This window comes from Trachemys scripta, chromosome 7, assembly GCF_013100865.1.
Source record: "Trachemys scripta elegans isolate TJP31775 chromosome 7, CAS_Tse_1.0, whole genome shotgun sequence".
In the NCBI taxonomy this organism is placed as follows: domain Eukaryota; kingdom Metazoa; phylum Chordata; order Testudines; family Emydidae; genus Trachemys; species Trachemys scripta.
The window spans coordinates 509,038-526,579 of record NC_048304.1 but is presented as its reverse complement, the minus strand read 5'-3'; positions in this window follow the sequence as shown (position 1 = coordinate 526,579).

The following is a 17,542-nucleotide window of genomic DNA, read 5'->3' as shown; positions in this document are numbered from 1 at the left end:
GGGGCCAGCCTGGGCCGCACCTCCTCCCCCCACACCCCCCCTTACCTGCTCAGGCTTCCCGCGAATTAAATGTTCGCGGGAAGCAGGGGAGGGGGCGGAGACTTTGGGGAGGGGGCGGAGTTGGGGCGGGGCTGGGGTCGGGGCCGGGGCCAGGGCCCCATGGAGTGTCCTCCTTTTGGAGGCACAAAATATGGTAACCCTACCCCAGCGGCCAGAGTGCCGGGGGGAGGGCGGAGAGCCCCCGGCGGCCAGAGCGCCGGGAGGAGGGTGGAGAGCCCGGCCGGGGCCCCGCCGCGCCGCCCCCCCTCCAGGCGCCGCCCCAAGCATATGCTTGGTGGACTGGTGCCTGGAGCCGGCCCTGAGTCAAAGAGAGAGCTGGAAAGCAGTAATGCTGAAAGAGACTGGGGCAATTGCACAGGGAAATCTGAAGAGGAGCTTACAATGTAATATGGTAGGAAAAACCCCCAAAGCCATGATTTAGGCTGCTTGTGTGGAGGTGTCATGGAGCAGAGAGGTGACAGCCCCTCGGTCAAGGCTCCGTAGCAGCTCTCCCCTAGAATGCTGTGTTCCACCCTAGGGCCCACATCACCACAGACACACAGACATCAGGGCAGCCAGCGATCCAGATGTGCATGGAGGGTCTGATTCGTAAGAAAGATTAAAGGCCCTAAATCTGCTGATCTAATTGGGGAGGAGGGGAATATGCTGATGAGAGGTAACTGGTATGCAGATCCCAAGGCTCTCCTTCCTCAGTGTGGCTGTGCAAGGGGCTGGCGAAGGAGGGCCATGGATGGCTGGTGTCCCGGTGCTTCCCTGCTGGCACAGCGAGGGCCAGAGGGTAAAGGAAGGGACACACTCGGAGGCTCAATTTACTGCGGCGCCAAAGGCTCATGTTCTGCCCTGCCCCTCCCCCAGGATAGGGAAGCATGGCCCAGACACTGCAGGACTGGCAGTGGGAACAACAGGCGGAGCTTCAGAAAGGGGGAGCTTCAGGCTTGTTATCAGGCGAGTCTTGCTGCCCATCAGATGTACCAGAGCGAGGGCTTGCCATCCCTGGGAAGCAGCGGGAGTCCCATTGCTTGGGACAAGGAACAATTCAAAGTTATTTACTTTTTCCCATCATATAAGAACTAGGGGGGTCACGAAATGAAATTAATGGGCAGCAGGTTTAAAACAAATAAAAGGAAGTTCTTCTTCACACAGCGCACAGTCAACCTGTGGAACTCCTTGCCTGAGGAGGTTGTGAAGGCTAGGACTATAACAGCGTTTAAAAGAGAACTGGATAAATTCATGTTAGTTAAGTCTGTTAATGGCTATTAGCCAGGATGGGTAAGGAATGGTGTCCCTAGCCTCTGTTTGTCAGAGGGTGGAGATGGAGGGCAGGAGAGAGATCACTTGATCATTACCTGTTAGGTTCACTCCCCCTGGGACACCTGGCATTGGTCACTGTCAGCAGACAGGACACTGGGCTGGATGGACCTTTGGTCTGACCCATATGGCCGTTCTCATGCTCTGCACTAACCCACTGAAGCAGGGGTGGGAGATGGGCTGGGTGCTCCTAAGTCACCTCCAGGCACCCGATAAACAAAGCTGAATATTTCCAAAGCTAGGGCCAGAACACACCAGCATGACGCTGCAGAGGCTGGGTCCTGCCAGCCTAGGCCAGTAGGGACCGACAAGCGCTCCCACCTGATGAATTGTTTGGTCAACTGCATGACACAGGCTGGCTGGATCCCACGAGTTCCTAACAAGCTACAGAGCACTCGTCCTCAGCACACTGGGTGCACAGGCCACCCTCTGGAACAGTGGTGGGGAGGGGAGCTGACACTGCTGGCATCTGTGCTGTCCTCCTCCTAGGCACAGGGCATGCCACTTCCAAATGGCTGCCTCCAACCAGCGAACAGGACAAGGCAGGCAACCTCTGCAGGGTGAGAAAGGCCAGGGAGGGGACATCATCTTTCTCCAGAGGGCGGCAAGAGATAGCACCAAAGCTCCCGGGAGCGTGCCAGGCTCGCACAGAGAGGCCAGAGCTGTGGGGAGAAGTGAGGCACTCACCCACCTGGAGGCCCCCAGCTTTATCAGTGCCTCCACCCTCTTGACTTCTGCCCCCTTTGACCCCTCAGTGGAGAGACAGTGACTGAGGAGGAGGGCACTGTGCCATGGGGGGCAGACCCAGCAGGGAGAGGCAGGCACTGGAGCCCAGAGTCCTGATAGATTTTCTCTTAGCGCCCACATCTCCTTGACAGGCTCCTCCCTCCCCAGGCTGGCCCCAGGCTGTGTCCCCGGCCGGCACCATGCACCATGGCTGGGGAGAGCAGCCACCACATGATTTATTGGAGGGGTTAGGCCGCACCCCCTCCCCCCATGGGAGGTTCTCAGCTGCAGTCCCAGGTCCTGCTGTTGGGCAGCCTCTGCAAGTCCCCAGGGCTCCTCCTGCCCCCACCCTTGCCGCCAGAGAGCCCCGTGTGCTCAGCACCCTCTCCGGCATGCGGCACGCCCCGCCCTGGCCCTGGGGCTCTGCTGGCCTGCTCAGAGACCCTACCCCCGTGAACTGCACGGTGAGATGTGCGGCCTCACCTGGAGCAGGCTCCTCGCTGGCTTTGTCGATGGTTCCTGTTCTTCACACCTTTTTGTTGTCAGGTCCCTGCTCCAGGGCAGGTGGAATGATGTTCTCCGGGCTCAGCCTCTGCCTCACATCCTTCCCCATCTGCTGCAACCGCAGCATCTCCCCATGTTGCCCAGCCCCATCCCTGGCCCGGGCTCCAGGGAGCAGACAGTGCTGGGGCACACTCAAGGCATGTCAGAGCTGGAGGGGGCAGCCCCTTCGCTATAGGGTCCTGGGAAGGCCCATGAAATAGTGCATTCTCTTTGGGGTGCTTCATTGGCAGAAAAATATGGACAAGCCGAAGGGAGTTCAACAAAGAGCAACAATAGTTGCTGGGGGGCTGGAGAGAAAAATATAACCCTTCTGCCAGGGGAGCTGGCAGCAACCAGGGCCAGGTTCGATATCTAGGGGTTCCTTTTCAACAATACAACAGAGAACTGGCTCCAGCCCCCAGCCAGTAACCTGGGAAAATTACACACCACCCCTGGGCACCTCTGAGAGGCAAAACTTCCCACTCACAAGCAGAGTCTGAGTGTAGAAAATAAACTTTTAATGACAGGAGAGAAGTCACCCGACATTAATTATGAATCCTGCTTGTGACATTTTCCCTAATCATACCACTGTGAGCAGGACGCCCACCCCAGAGTGCGTGGGGCAGTGCCTTTCGCCTCAAGTTCTTGAGTTCTACAACCAAAAGTTCCTTTTCCGTGCCCCCCTCTGCTCCCTCGCAGTGGCTGTCCTTGGTCAGTGAGCACCCAGGGTTCGGGGTTCACCTCCCATCCAGGGAAGAAGGCACTTTGCTTGCTCCACCATCTGAGCACTTGCTTTGACTGGCCGCCCCGCCAGCCACTGCTCCTCTCCGGTAGCCATCCCGCCAGCTGCGGTTCCTGTCCTCTGGCCATCCGCTTGTTCCACTTGCTGCCTCGCCAGCTGCTTGTTAGACAGCAGACTGTCAGTCACCTTCTGCTGCTCCTGCCTCTCTGCTGTGACCTCTGCACATCCGTCTCTTAGTGATTTTCAGCACTTTTCAGACTGGGCAGAAACACTGCCCCATCACAACTGATTTCAGCTCTCATTGGAGCACTTGGACAGAACAAAAAGCCTCCTAATGAAGCCTATTTAGCTGTGTCTTTGAACAGTGGGGGAGGAACAGGTTAAACCAGACCGGGGACCCTTAGGGAGAATTCACGCTGCCGAGCTAGGATACCTGTCCACACCCCTCTTACTTTCACAGGGCTCTGGCCCTCTGGCCCCTGGTTTAGCGAGTTCCTTTCAGCTGAGGGTGACCCTCAATAGGGACATGCTCAGCACGGTTCTGCTCCCCTTCAGTCAGACAATGAAGATAACAATATTGATAACATTTCACTATCCCTGCATTCAAATTTAAATTTTTTTATTAAAGTTAATGTTTAAAATTAAATATACACACGTTAAGAGGGAAGGTACTGTACATCTGGGATCAGGCTTGGGTTATGAGGGATTACAGGTATCCATTGCAAGGGTGAAGAGATACATACATATCACATAACCGGCATAGACCCAGATTGGGGTGCAAGAGTTTTTAAAGTGTCAGTGGATAAGTGGGCTCGGGTACGTCACCCATGGATTGTATAAGGAGTCCAAGTCAGTAGCGGTGTAGCGGGTAAGTACATGGGTGGGGTGCGTCCCTTGGTTCGTCAGGGAAGGAAGTGGGTTATTTCAGTTACTCAATGCAGTATTGACAATGTCCTGTGACGTGTTCCGTATAAATGTCTCTGGACCACCTGATGGTGTCGGACACCACGAGCTGTCTCATGAGCCGGGCGTAGCGTCGACCGACTCCGCACGCTCTCAGAACCGAAGTGATTTGTAACCCAACACCAGCCAAAGCTGATCACTTGGAACTACAGAGCTCCTGTCTGCTAGATACCTATGCAGAGTAGGTGTGTTCATGTAAATGCAGTTTGCTCCTGAAGTCTCTCCCCCTCCCGAACTAGCTGTTAGGGGAGAGTTCCTTCAGATCCTGCTTACAAGTTGTTGGCTGGCTGGTGAGAAGGATTCATGGGGCCGCTGTCTAGCCCAGCTACAAAGGAACTGCTAATAAGTGCAGACCCCACGGAGAAAGGGGAATTATCTCAGGGGGACGGGGGGGCACAAGGAAAGACAAATGGAAGCGAAGGACCAGGAGCCACTTCCTGCCAGCAAGTGCATGAGGCCGGAGAAGAGCCTCTGAGGGGGTGGGAGTCCCATCGCATTGGGCCGTTAAAAAGAGACGATGACACAGTAGGGAGCAGCCTGTTGCAAACAGCCCTGCCCTGGCGCAGGTAAGGGGAGGCCAAGCAGGAACATCTGGATTACTTGTAGGACCTCACGCCTGGCTCTCTCTCAGGCCCCTTGGGCTGGTGGTGCTCTCTGGACACTCAGACACAATTCCCAGCTTTCAGGAGACACTCAGGGGCTGCTGTTGCTGCCTGGTGGGTGCCATTCGCCACCTGCACCAATGCACTGCACTACCACGGTGCTCAAGGCCTGGAACACGCAGCCAGAATGCAGAATAACCCCATGGCCCAGAGCCAGGCAGAGGCTGCCTCTCTTGTGAGACAACCCAGAGTGGAGGGGGGTGCTCTAGTGAGCAGACCCTGGCTTAATGGCAAGGGGGTAGAGACGAGGTCCTTGGGTGAGGAATTCACCTTCCCTGTTGTCTCGTCAGAGCCCAGGTCCTGCTCCTCTCCCATCTCCTAGGCAGATTCTGGCAGAAGGGCCGGGGAGCAGGCGTGGGGATGCTGGGGGGATGGATGGATTGAGTGCCATTTGTTATTGGGCAGTTTGAGCCCAGAGCAGCCTGAGGAATGGGCTGAGGGAGCGTTGCTCAGGTCAGCGAGATGCTCTCTCTGCTGGATTCTCCAGCCCAGGCCTCCCCCACCTTACCTGGGGAAGTGCTTGCCTCTGGGGGGAGAGATGTCCCCCAGCAGCAGAACCAGGAAGTGTTTCTGGGGTCCCACAGCTGCCCCTGCACAGGCCCCGCATCCTAGCTTGGGCCCCCAAAATGGTTTTGCTGTGACACAAAAGAGGGGTGTGTGTGGGATGCTGGTCCCCAGAGGTACCTGTATGTTTGGGAAGGGGAAGCAAGCCTTCCTTGCTAGCCTCCTAAGGATATAATCTGTAGGGAAGCAGGCCTGCTAGCTGCCCCTGGAGGAGGGGAAAGGGATGGGAGTGGATTGGGTGGGCCGAGTGAGGGGGTGGGTTGTCTCCTCTTACACATTCTGCTTGCCTAACCACATTCAGACTCCAGGAGGGCTGCCACTCTATGCCCTGCAAACACCTTGCTCGGGTCCTTATCACTGTGCAACAGGAGCAGCTCTTAAAACACCGCAGCTGCTCTACAGCCGATGCCCAGGACCAGAGCTGAGCTGGTGTTAGAGACTGGGGCAAAGCCCGTAGTGCAGATGGAGTTGAGGTCGACACAGTGTCAGCGTAGACACTGCATTGCTGACATTGACTGTTACTGACTTTCAGAAGCCATCCCACAATGCCCCCCACTGACAGTACAAGCGCTCCTAGTGAGGATATGCACTGCTGACACAATGAGCATAGTGGGGACATGCATAAGCGATTTAATTACTGCGGCAGCTGTATGCCAACATAACTTAGGTTGTCGTAAGTTTGTAGCGTAGACATGCCCTTAGATAAAAGAGTGGAGATGCGCTGACAAAGTTTGCAAGTGACACCAAGCTGGGAGGGGTTGTAAGCACATTGGAGGCCTGGATTAGAATCCAAAATGACTGTGACAAATTAGAGAATTGGTCTGAATTCAACAAGATGAAATTCAATAAAGTCAACTGCAAAGAACTACACTTTGGAAGGAAAATCAAACACACAACTACAAAATGGGGAATAACTGGCTAGATGGTAGCAGTGCTGAAAAGGACCTGGGGTTATAGAGGATGAGAAATTGAATAAGAGTCAGCAATGTAATGCAGTTGTGACAAAGACTAATGCGATTCTGGGGTCTATTAACAGGAGTGTTGTATGTAAGACACAGAAGGTCATTGTCCTGCTCTGCTTGGGACTGGGGAGGTCTCAGCTGGAGTATCGTGTCCAATTCTGGGCACCGCACTTTAGGAAAGATGTGGACACATCAGAGAGTCCAGTGGAGAGTAACAGAAACGATCAAAGGTTTAGAAAAACCTGACCTTTGAGGAAAGGTTAAAAAAACTGGATGTGTTTAGTGTTGAGAAAAGATGACTGGGGTGGGGGGACCCTGATCACAGTCTTCAAATACGTTAAGGGCTGTTATAAAGAGGATGGGGATCAATTGTTCTCCATGTTCTCCTTAACTTCTGAGGCTAGGACAAGAAGCAATGGGCTTAATTGCAGCAAGGAAGGTTTAAGTTGGACATTAGGAAAAACTTCCTGTCAGTGTGGTTAAGCACTGGAATAAATAATCTAGGGAGGTTGCGGCATCTCCATCACTGGAGGTTTTTAAGAGCCAGTTAGACAAACACCTGTCAGGGATGGTCTAGATAATACTTAGTCCTGCCATGAGTGCAGGGGACTGGACTAGAAGACCTCTTGAGGTCCCTTCCAGTCCTAGAATCTATGTCCACTGAAGGTAGAACAAGGAGTAATTGGCTTCATATCTTCAGCAAGGGAGATCTAGGTTAAGATTTTTAAGGGAGATTTTTAAGAACAGGTTGGACAGACACTTAGCGGGGATGGTAGAGGCTAGGTCTGCCTCAGTGCAGGGCGTTGGACTTCTCAAGGTCCCTTCCAGCCTGACATTTCTAAAATTCTCTGATGCACAGAACTGCTTGAAGACAGGCAAGGCAGACAGCTGCAGCTGGTTTAACAACCCCAGTGACTCTGCTCAGACTGGGGGCACTCCTTAGTCATCTTGTCCCCTGCTGTACCACAATACCCTGCTGGTTTATCTTGCACCCAGCCTCTGTAGAGGAGCTGCAGGGTGAGCCAATGTGCTGTCCTGACTGAGGCTGCTACAGACCCCAAAGATGGGGCAATGCTGATGAGTCTGTGCTGTGGGGGAAGTTCTGCAGCAGGTAGACACCCAGGAACCTGGCGCTCCCAGCAGGCCCTGGTCTTGCTGGTGCTGATGCACGCTCACAATTTATCATCATGAACCTAGTGCCACAGGAGGGCCTGTTGCTTTTTGCACAACTCTGCAGATAGGGCCCTGCCCCAGGCTGATGAAATGTCAGCCCGCAGGCTGGTGCAGGACGCCCAGACTAAATCAGGAGAGGGGTTGCTATGCAGCAGTCTCCATGCTCAGTGAGGGTGTGGTGGTTGCATTCTCCTAGCCTGGGTGAGGGGCAGAGACAGTTCAGTGCCCTGCATGGCCTTTGGCTGGATGGCAGATGAGGGACAAAGGAGGAGTCTGAAGAGGAGCAGCTGGTGATAAGCAGCCAGGGTCTGGGACAGGAGCAAGGACATCTGTAAAGTCAGAAACCAGAAACGGGAAATCACACTTCACAATTTCTCATTTCTCAGCACAAGTGAGGAACTCAGATGCTCCCCAAGCCGCTGCTGCATCTCCACGGTGACTCACTGTTACACCTGGAGCTGGGGTCTGCCAATAGCATTCTCCTGCTGTTGCCATGGAAAGCCAGCTAGTGTAACTATGGAGATGATGATGTTGCTGGCACTATGACAGCACTGGGGGCTGGAGGGAGGGTAGACTGGGTAAGGGGATGCTGCCAGACAGCCTTACGTGTTGGTTTATAGCTTTAGGTAAGATTCAGCCCCACTCAGACGCCCAGAGAGGCGGAGCAGCTCCTGTGTACATGAAGTCAGCAATGGCCGGTCTGAGACTGTTTGTGGCAGAGTGAAGAGCACCAGTGGGGCTCAGCCTAGCGCCCAGTGAGTGGGTGTCCATGTCGCAGACCACAGTCACAGCAGGCCTGTCAGGTCCCTGCTTGTTGGCAATCTCGCCAGAGACCAAGGCCTTACTGGGGACCTTGCACGGCTGGATTAAGGCCCCTGAGAGGGGACAAGGGCAGGACTTGCCTCCGGGAAGCTTCTGCTGCTGCTCTGGGCAGTGCTGGGGATCCAGGTTCCGAGGTCTCCACCCAAACTAAGAGAGACCCTCTTCTGTTCCCCCCGTGCAGTGAGACACACGGACAGGAGCCACAAGGCGGGCTCAGGGCGCCGAGCTGCAGCCATCTCTCATTTTGGCTTAGGTGCAAGGGCGGGACCCAGCTGGCTACTTGCAGTGAGAAGAGTCCCGCAGTGTCGCCGCCCCAGCAGCCCCGGGGCGCTTGAGGCCGTTCCTTCTGTGATGGCTGGGGGTTGGCCGGGGTGGGAGACTGACTGTCTAAAAGCAGGCCTGGCTTTTGAGTGATGTGTTTGAGGACAGCTGTGTCAGCCTCACTCTGGGAAAGGCCAGGGATTCCCATTACTGCCCCCTGAATACATCCCTGCCTGACACCCAGAAAGAGCTGTGGCCACTGGCAACACAGCTACTGAGACAGAATCAAGTCTGTGTGCAGAAAGATGAAAGGGACCTGAATTTCCAGCTGCTTCCGCAGAGAGGTGAGGAGAGGCAATCTGGAGCGTCATGCTAGGCCCAGGCCTCACCTGGGTTTCTTCATGAGGCAGTTGTAACAGGCGGAAAAACCCGCTGGCTTCAGTTCTCTCCTTGGGGCTGTGCGGTGTGGTGGTTGCTGCTGCCTCTGGGAAGCCAGACGCTGCCTCCAAGCGTCTGCATGAGTTTGGATTCGGATCAGGTTTTCAGAGGGTTTCTCCAGCCCAGTCCTGGACTCGACCGTCACAGCTCTCCTGGCACTAGTGCCATGGGCTTTGGCGCATGGTGTCTGCAGGCTGAAGTCTCAGGCCTTTACTGTGCGATTCTCTTGGACATAGACGGGCGGACTGAGCAGGAGAGAGAAGCTCCCTGGAAACAGGCTCTGGCCTCGATAGTCCTACAGCAAACCCACTGCCCCGGCTGTGCTTGCCACCCTCCGTGGCTCCATCTCCAACAAGAGCCTGAGGTGTAGCGGTGGGGCCAGAAGCAGGCAGGGATCTGCAGGGGCTAGACCTCGAGAACGGTAAGAGGCTTGGTCCCCGGTCCCAATCCTTGTGCAACTGCTCCAGTGCCCTCTGCCTTCCTCAGGCTCAGCAACACTCGCGTGTCGGGTGCCTGATCATCGCCAGCATGGGAGCAGCTCAGCCTTTGCTAATCCCCGATCGCACTCTCACACAGCCCAGCCAAGGCCAAGCTGTGCTCCCATCCCCCTCCCCTGCAATAGCTCCCCAGGGGAGTGGGTGGCCGTGGGATGGAGGAAACATGGCCGCCACTGACAATGAAAATGGCTCTGGCTGTTGGACGGGATTCTCCTGCCCCTCCCATACCTCACTAGCTGGCCTCCTTCAGCCAGCAGAGATCTGTCTGAGCCACCACCCTGTCCTGGCAAGAGGAACAGATACGAGGCTCCCGGAGCCACAGCTGGGGGCTCTGGAGGGGGAGCTGTGCCAGCTCTCAGGCCTGGAACGGTACCATGTGCCCTGGACCTAGCAGGGGAGGAGCCAGGGTCAGGGATTGCTTCAGAGCCAGGCTTGTGTCTGCTTGGTCCTTGAGGTGCCTGCCCGTGCCAAGGTATGGATGGGTGGAGAGCAGTGGCACAGCCCAGCGCTCATGCCCTGAAGTGTGGGGAAAATGGGGCCGTGACTCAGGCCCAGAAAGCGGGACCTGCGGGGTAGAATTTGGGGCATGGACTTTTCTCAGGACTCCTTAGCCAGGCAGGTATTTGGATAAGGTGCCTTGTGGCGTTCTAGAGGAGCCACATCAGAGACAGCACCATTAGCAGCATCTGTCCATATCTCGGACTGAACTTGAGGGGAATGCTGCCCTCCACCACTCAGAAACCTGTCTCTTCATTAGCGTGAGGCACCTTGAGCGCGAAGTGCAGCCGCTCTCTCCATTGGGCCCCCACATTACCCCGCACTCTCCCCACAGAGGCCCCACACCCTGATCGCTCCCGTCTCTTCCTGCTGTAAAAATGTGTATCTCTACTTTACAGCCTACAGAGCCCCCAACTGACCTGGGGGTATTTATACTGCAGCTCTTGGGCCTGCAGCCTGGCTCCTCCTGCTGGGACTGGGAGAGCCATCACCACAGACCATATAGTCCTAGACTGCTTTCCTCCAGGGATAGCCGCAAGACTCGCTAGAAAAGGCAGGGGGCTCAGGAGGAACCTGCAGAAAAAAAGATTTAGCTTCGGGTTTCCTGAAAAGCCACACGATTTGCAGATGAATTCAGGACCTTGTGGCTACCTCCCAGTGTTACACCCCAAAAGTCATATTGTTATACCCTATCTGGTTATAAGTAAAAGGTCCTCTCTACGTCATCTGAAACTAGAGTTAACCAGTCAGTTTTCTACCATGTTTTTCTGCTACCATGGTATATCCCTTACCCCTTTGTTCTGAACACACGCATTGCAAGGACCAGAGGATGTGAAGGCAGCTCCTAGGGGAGCCCAATCATATGTCTTGTCCTTTTCTTTTGGGACATTCCAGTACAGGCCTGTGAGAGTAACTCCCTTCCTATTGCTATGGTAAAGCACTTATGGGTCTGGTCTTGACAGTTGCATTATTTACTTAAGTGACTGCAAGGGGTTATGGGATACTTAGCATAAACGAGCATGCAGGGCACCTTACGTGGGACACGCAGGGCACCTTACGTGGGACAAGGCCGACTGCCCCGCCTCTCCATGGGGTTCTGCTGCAGCCTTCACCACGAGCCACTCAACTCCACCAGCTGTCCCATGAACTGCTCCACTCTGCCAGCCGCTCTGCTCACCGTCCCGTGAGCCGCTCCAACCATCCCACAGAACAGCTCCGCTCTGCCAGCCACTCCGCTTACCGTTCTACAAACAGCTCAGCTCCACTCAGCAATATATCTTCAGGCTCCCCCACTAGTTAATACAGTACTCAGTGATCTCAGCTCTTAGTAATGTCAGCTTGTAGTAGGGGAGCCCCAGTGCTGGTCACCATTGGCCCAGAGTGAATTCAGCTCAGCAGCCTGTAACTAGACTCCTAATGGAATCTAAATTAGCTCTGACATTCAACAGTGGAGAAGATGCAATTGGTGCTTCACGCCCTCAAAAGGGGCCCATACCATCAAGTACAAATACCTGTCCCCAGCCTCTCTCAATTGACTGGATTTTGGAACCCATGCCCCTTGTCTAGTGAGTGCTACTTAGTTAATGGTGAGTCCCTCTGTCATACAACAATTCCACTGGCCTTGATTCACATAATCAGGGTAACAACACTTTATTCTTCCTGCCCCTATAACAGAGAAACTGGGGATCCCACACCAGCCAAAGTAACCACTTTCAGTTGCTGTGGGCTCATGGTAGGCGGATGGGTGTACCTATGCAAACAAGATCAGCCCCTGAAGTTCTTTTCCACACTTGCCTGCTAAACAACCAGTGGGGCCACTGGACGATCGAGATGCTAAAGGAGCATTCAAGGACGATATGGCCATTGTGGAGAAACTAAATGAATCCTTTGCATCAGTCTTCACGGCTGAGGATGTGAGGGAGATTCCCAAACCTGAGCCATTCTTTTTAGGTGACAAATCTGAGGAACTGTCCCAGATTGAGGTGTCATTAGAGGAGATTTTGGAACAAATTGATAAATTAAACAGTAATAAGTCACCAGGACCAGATGGTATTCACCCAAGAGTTCTGAAGGAACTCAAATGTGAAAATGCAGAACTACTAACTGTACCAAATGACTGGAGGATAGCTAAAGTGATGCCAATTTTTAAAAAGGGCTCCAGAGGTGACCCCGGCAATTACAGGCCGGTAAACCTAACTTCAGTACCGGGCAAAAAGAACAGAATGATCAGACACATAGATAAACATAACTTGGGGAAGAGTCAACATGATTTTTGTAAAGGGAAATCATGTCTCACCAATCTACTAGACTTCTTTGAGGGGGTCAACAAGCATGTGGACAAGGGGGATCCAGTGGATATAGTGTAGCTAGATTTTCAGAAAGCCTTTGCCAAGGTCCCCCACCAAAGGCTCTTAAGCAAAGTAAGCTGTCATGGGATAAGAGGGAAGGTCTTCTCATGGATCGGTAACTGGTTAAAAGATAAGAAACAAAGGGTAGGAATAAATGGTCAGTTCTCAGAATGGAGAGAGGTAAATAGTGGTGTCCACCAGGGGTCTGTATTGGGACCAGTCCTGTTCAACATATTAATAAATGATCTGGAAAAAGGAGTAAACAGTGAGGTGGCAAAATTTGCAGATGACACAAAACTACTCAGGATAGTTAAGTCCCAGGCAGACTGTGAAGAGCTACAAAAGGATCTCTGAAAACTAGGTGACTGGGCAACAAAATGGCAGATGAAATTCAATGTTGATAAATGCAAAGTAATGCACATTGGAAAACAGAATCCCAGCTATCCATATAAAATGATGGGGTCTAAATTAGCTGTTACCACTCAAGAGAGAGATCTTGGAGTCATTGTGGATAGTTCTCTGAAAACATCCACTCAATGTGCAGCGGCAGTCAATTAAGTGAACAGAATGCTGGGAATCGTTAAGAAAGGGATAGATAATAAGACAGAAAATCATAAGAACTGACTTTTATTTTTCCCAGTGGGTGTTCCACCCCCACTCCGCCCTAAGGCCCTGCCCTGCTTCACCCTCCTCTCTCGAGGCCCCACCCTCACTCCACATCTTCCTGCCCCCGCTCCGCCCTCTCGCCCCCAAGGCCGCATGCCAGCTGCCGAACAGCTAAATAGTGGCCCAGCTGAACGGTTGTGGCTGGTGGGTTGACCATCCCCTCTATTTTTTTCCATGGATGCTTGAGCCTGGAGCACCCATGGAGTCGGTGCCTATGCCTGAGTCTCTCCTCACTTCATCATCATCATGTTCCTATTACGCCTTCGGGGTTTAGGGCAGTGACGAAGCGCTTCCACCCCTGTCTGTGTCTGGCAAGTCTTTCAATGATTCCCCAGCTGTGCCCCAGGTTTTTCAGCTCAACTTCCACAGCTCTTTGCCATGCTGTTTTCGGGCGGCCTCATTCTCGCTTGCCTTCAGGTGTCCATCTTATTGCTACTCTGGTGATGGAATCAGTTTCCCTCCGAAGCACATGGCCGATCCATCTCCAGCGCCTCCTGGCAATGATGGTGCTCGGCTCCTCTTGGCTGCCCTGTGTCAATAGATCTTGGTTTGAGATTGTTCTGGGCCAAAAGATACAGAGGATTTTCTAAGCCAGGTTGTATGGAATGAAAATAGTTTGGACATGTCAGACTTTCTCATTCCCCAGCATTCTGCACTATAAAGTAGTGTTGAAAGTACGCAGCTCTGATAAATCTTGAGTTTGGTTTTGGTGTTGTATTTTGATGATTTCCAGACTGTATTTAAGCTCCACCACCTTGTGACAAGCTCCATCAAGCTAAAACTAAGAAGTGTGGGTCCACCAAACAAGGTACATAGATGTTATGATATTGACAATCTAAAGTCCCTTGAAATACAGAAAACTTTTGTTCTGCAGTTAAAGAACAGGTTTCAAGCACTTGCAGACCTTGATGAAGAGGCGGGGAATGCAGATGAGGAGATCAACAAGAAGTGGGACAAAGGGTTTGGCTACACTTGCAAGTTAGAGTGCATTAAATCAGCCCCAGGTGCCCTAACACCTGAGGTGTCCACACTGGCAACGCACTTAGAGCACCTGGACTCTGCAGCTGGAGCGCTCCTGGTAACCCAGCTCCACAAGAAGCACAACACTTGCTGTGCGTCAGCTGAAATGCCCAGGTGTCAGTGTGGATAATGTGTTGCATCACTGCGCTGTGACTGGCCTCCAGAAACGTCCCATAATCCCCTTAAGTCAAGTGGCCACTCTTGTCATTGTTTTGAACTCGGCTGCAGGCACGCAAAGCTTTCAAAGCTCCGTTTCTGACAGCTGGCTGCGTATCTGCTCCGGGACAAAGCAACCATTACTGTGCAATGCTGCTGCTGTGAGTGTGAGAGAGAGGTCGGGGGGGAGAGGGTCTGCTGCTGTCTGAACTTACAAGACAGCAGGCTGACACACTCTCTGCCCCCCAAAACACACTGTCTCTCTCCCCATATACATACAGGACACTCCCTTTCACACTCCACCCCCACCCCATTTGAAAAGCACACTGCAGCCACTTGCACACTGGAATAGCTACCACAATACACTGCTCTCTGTGGCATTGCAGAGCTGCTAATGTGCCATGCCGGTGCGCTTGCAGCTGACGGTGTAAACACACAGCAGCGTTTTCCCTGCTGCGGTCTCCGAAGGCTGGTTTAACTCCCAGCGCTCTACATCTGCAAGCGTAGCCAAGCCCAAAGTAACAGAAATGTATAAATAGAGCAGTGAAGCCTGTCTGGGCTACAGGCGGAAGAGACGGAAGGAGTGGATTACACCCCCTCATAGGGACGCCATAGAAACCAGATGAGCCCCGAAGAAAAAAATTTTAGAAACAAAATCCCAGAAGCTAAAGGACAAATACCACGAGCAGTATAGCCAGGCACACCGGGAGGTCAAACGTCTTGTGAGAGTGGACAAACGGCATTATAGTGATAATCTGGCAACATAAGCAGATGATGGAGCTGCTCGTGGTGAACAAGGAACCGTCTACAAAATGACGCGGCTTATCAGTGGTAAATGGCAGACACCAAACACTTTCATCAGGAACAAACAAGGACACCTACTAACAACAAGAAATGCGCTGGACAGAACATTTCAAAGAATTGCTGAACAAGGAGCCACCTAAAGAGGAAGCAAACATCCAGGAGGCAGAAGAAGATCTTGATATCAACACAGACACCCCAACTAAGGAAGAGATCATTCAAGCCATCAAATCCTTAAAAAATGGGAAAGCTCTTGGCAAGGACAATTTAAATGCAGAATTGTTCAAGGTAAATCCTGAGTTAGCAGCATCTGTCCTGGCCCCTCTGTTTACATCAGTCTGGGAAAGGGAAAAAGTGCCAGATGAGTGGACCAATGGAGTTATAGTGAAGATACCAAAGAAAGGAACTCTCTGTGATTGGAATAACTGGCGTGGTATCACAGGTGTGGTATCACACTCTTATATGTGCCAAGCAAAGTATTGTGTAAGATCATAGTCCAGTGTATATCAGAGGCAGTTGATAGCGTTCTCAGAAAAGAGCAAGCTGGTTTTCGGAAAGGGCGTGGAAGCACAGACCAGATTTTCACTCTACGAAACATAATAGAACAGTGCTTAGAATGGCAACAGCAGCTCTACATAAACTTCATAGACTTTGAGAAGGCTTTTGATAGCATTCACAGGACCAGCCTATGGTGCATTCTGCAGGCATACGGAATTCCTTTCCATAAATTCAACGTCATCAGAAGCTTCTATTTCCACTTTCCAGGCTGTGTTGATCACAGTGAGCTCAGTTTTGAAGTCAAACAGGAGTACATCAGGGGTGTATCACGTCTACAATCCTCTTCAACATTGCCATCGACTGGGTAATGCAGCGTACAACAGGAGACGTGCTGTGACTAAGTGGGAATGTTCTTAATGTTTTCTTTGAATACTGTCTGGGTGCCTGTGAGGCAGCAGGTGGAGGGGAGTATTGACCTGGGAAGGTTGCAGGGGAGTTTGGCTGGGACTGTCTGCATTGGGGGATGGGAGACTGGCCTTGAGGGAGGATACCTGAGCACATAACATCAGAACCCAGGAGGGGGGTTGGAGGCCAGGTGACACCTCTGCCCGGGAAATGGACAAAGGCTGGGGGAGGAGCCGGGGGGAGGCTAAGTGAGACGGCTGGAGGGAGTTTCAGTTGGGGAGCTGGCTGGGGAAATGAAGGAGAACCAGAGGGGGCCTGCCCACCCCCCAAGATGGACCTGAGGGGGTCCTGTTGTCTGTGCCTACAAATCCTGTTTTGGACTGTGTTCCTGTCATCTAATAAACCTTCTGTTTTACTGGCTGGCTGAGAGTCATGGTGAATCACAGGAAGCCGGGGGTGCAGGGTCCTGACTCTCCCACACTCCGTGACAACTGGTGGAGCAGTGGGATCTACTGCAGCCCGTGGACGGCGCTTCCTGCAGTAAGTGACTGGGGACCAGTAAAACGAAGGGGGATTGAAGGAGACGTGCTGAAGGCTCCGAGAGGGACGGTTTTTGGGGGGTCAATTAACCCCTGGGAGTGTGTGACCAGCGAGAAGGACTTTTGCAATAACAGGGTTAGGGTTAGGGTTGACAGTGTAGTGGTGTAGGTAACACTGCTCTACCCATGGGTGCTTGCCATAAGAAAAGCTCCAGAAATAAGATGGCTTTCAGAGGACTTGACTTTCAAACTGTGCAGGGGCTGTAGCTGACACCCATATCCCATGATTTTGCCCACAGGGGTGAGTCTGTAAACTGAAAAAGTTACTAGTCCCTTGTTCTGCAAGGCTTAGGTCTTGTCTACACTGCAAAGTTTTGGCAGCAGAAGTTATACCGCTTTAATTAAAACCGCTGTTGCATATCCACACTAGCTCCTTGTGTTGGCAGAGCACAGCCCCACTAGCAGCTCTTGCATTGAGAGAGCAGTGCACTGTGGTAGCGATCCCTTCCCTTCCTCTCCCTCCACCTCCCACCCTTATCCATGCAGCTTCTGTTTGAAAGGGGACAGTAAGATCAGGAGATTGGGAGAAGCACTGAAACTGTGTAATCTTCCAAGGGACAAAAGAAAGCGGTTACTAACTTTAGACAACCAACTACACGTTTTCTACTGTCCCATCCCCAACTGGGACCTTTCTAACATGACCTTCCCTTCTCCCAGTCCATGTAGCCATGGGCCCATTGCTGCCTGAATGCTGTCCGAGAAACGCAGACACAGGCACAGTGATGTTTTGTTAATCTGTTTTTAAGAAATAGCTTTAGCCAAATGTGTGACAGTGGTTCATCAGAAAACAATAAAATAATTGATTTATAACCATCTCTTGCTCGGGGCCC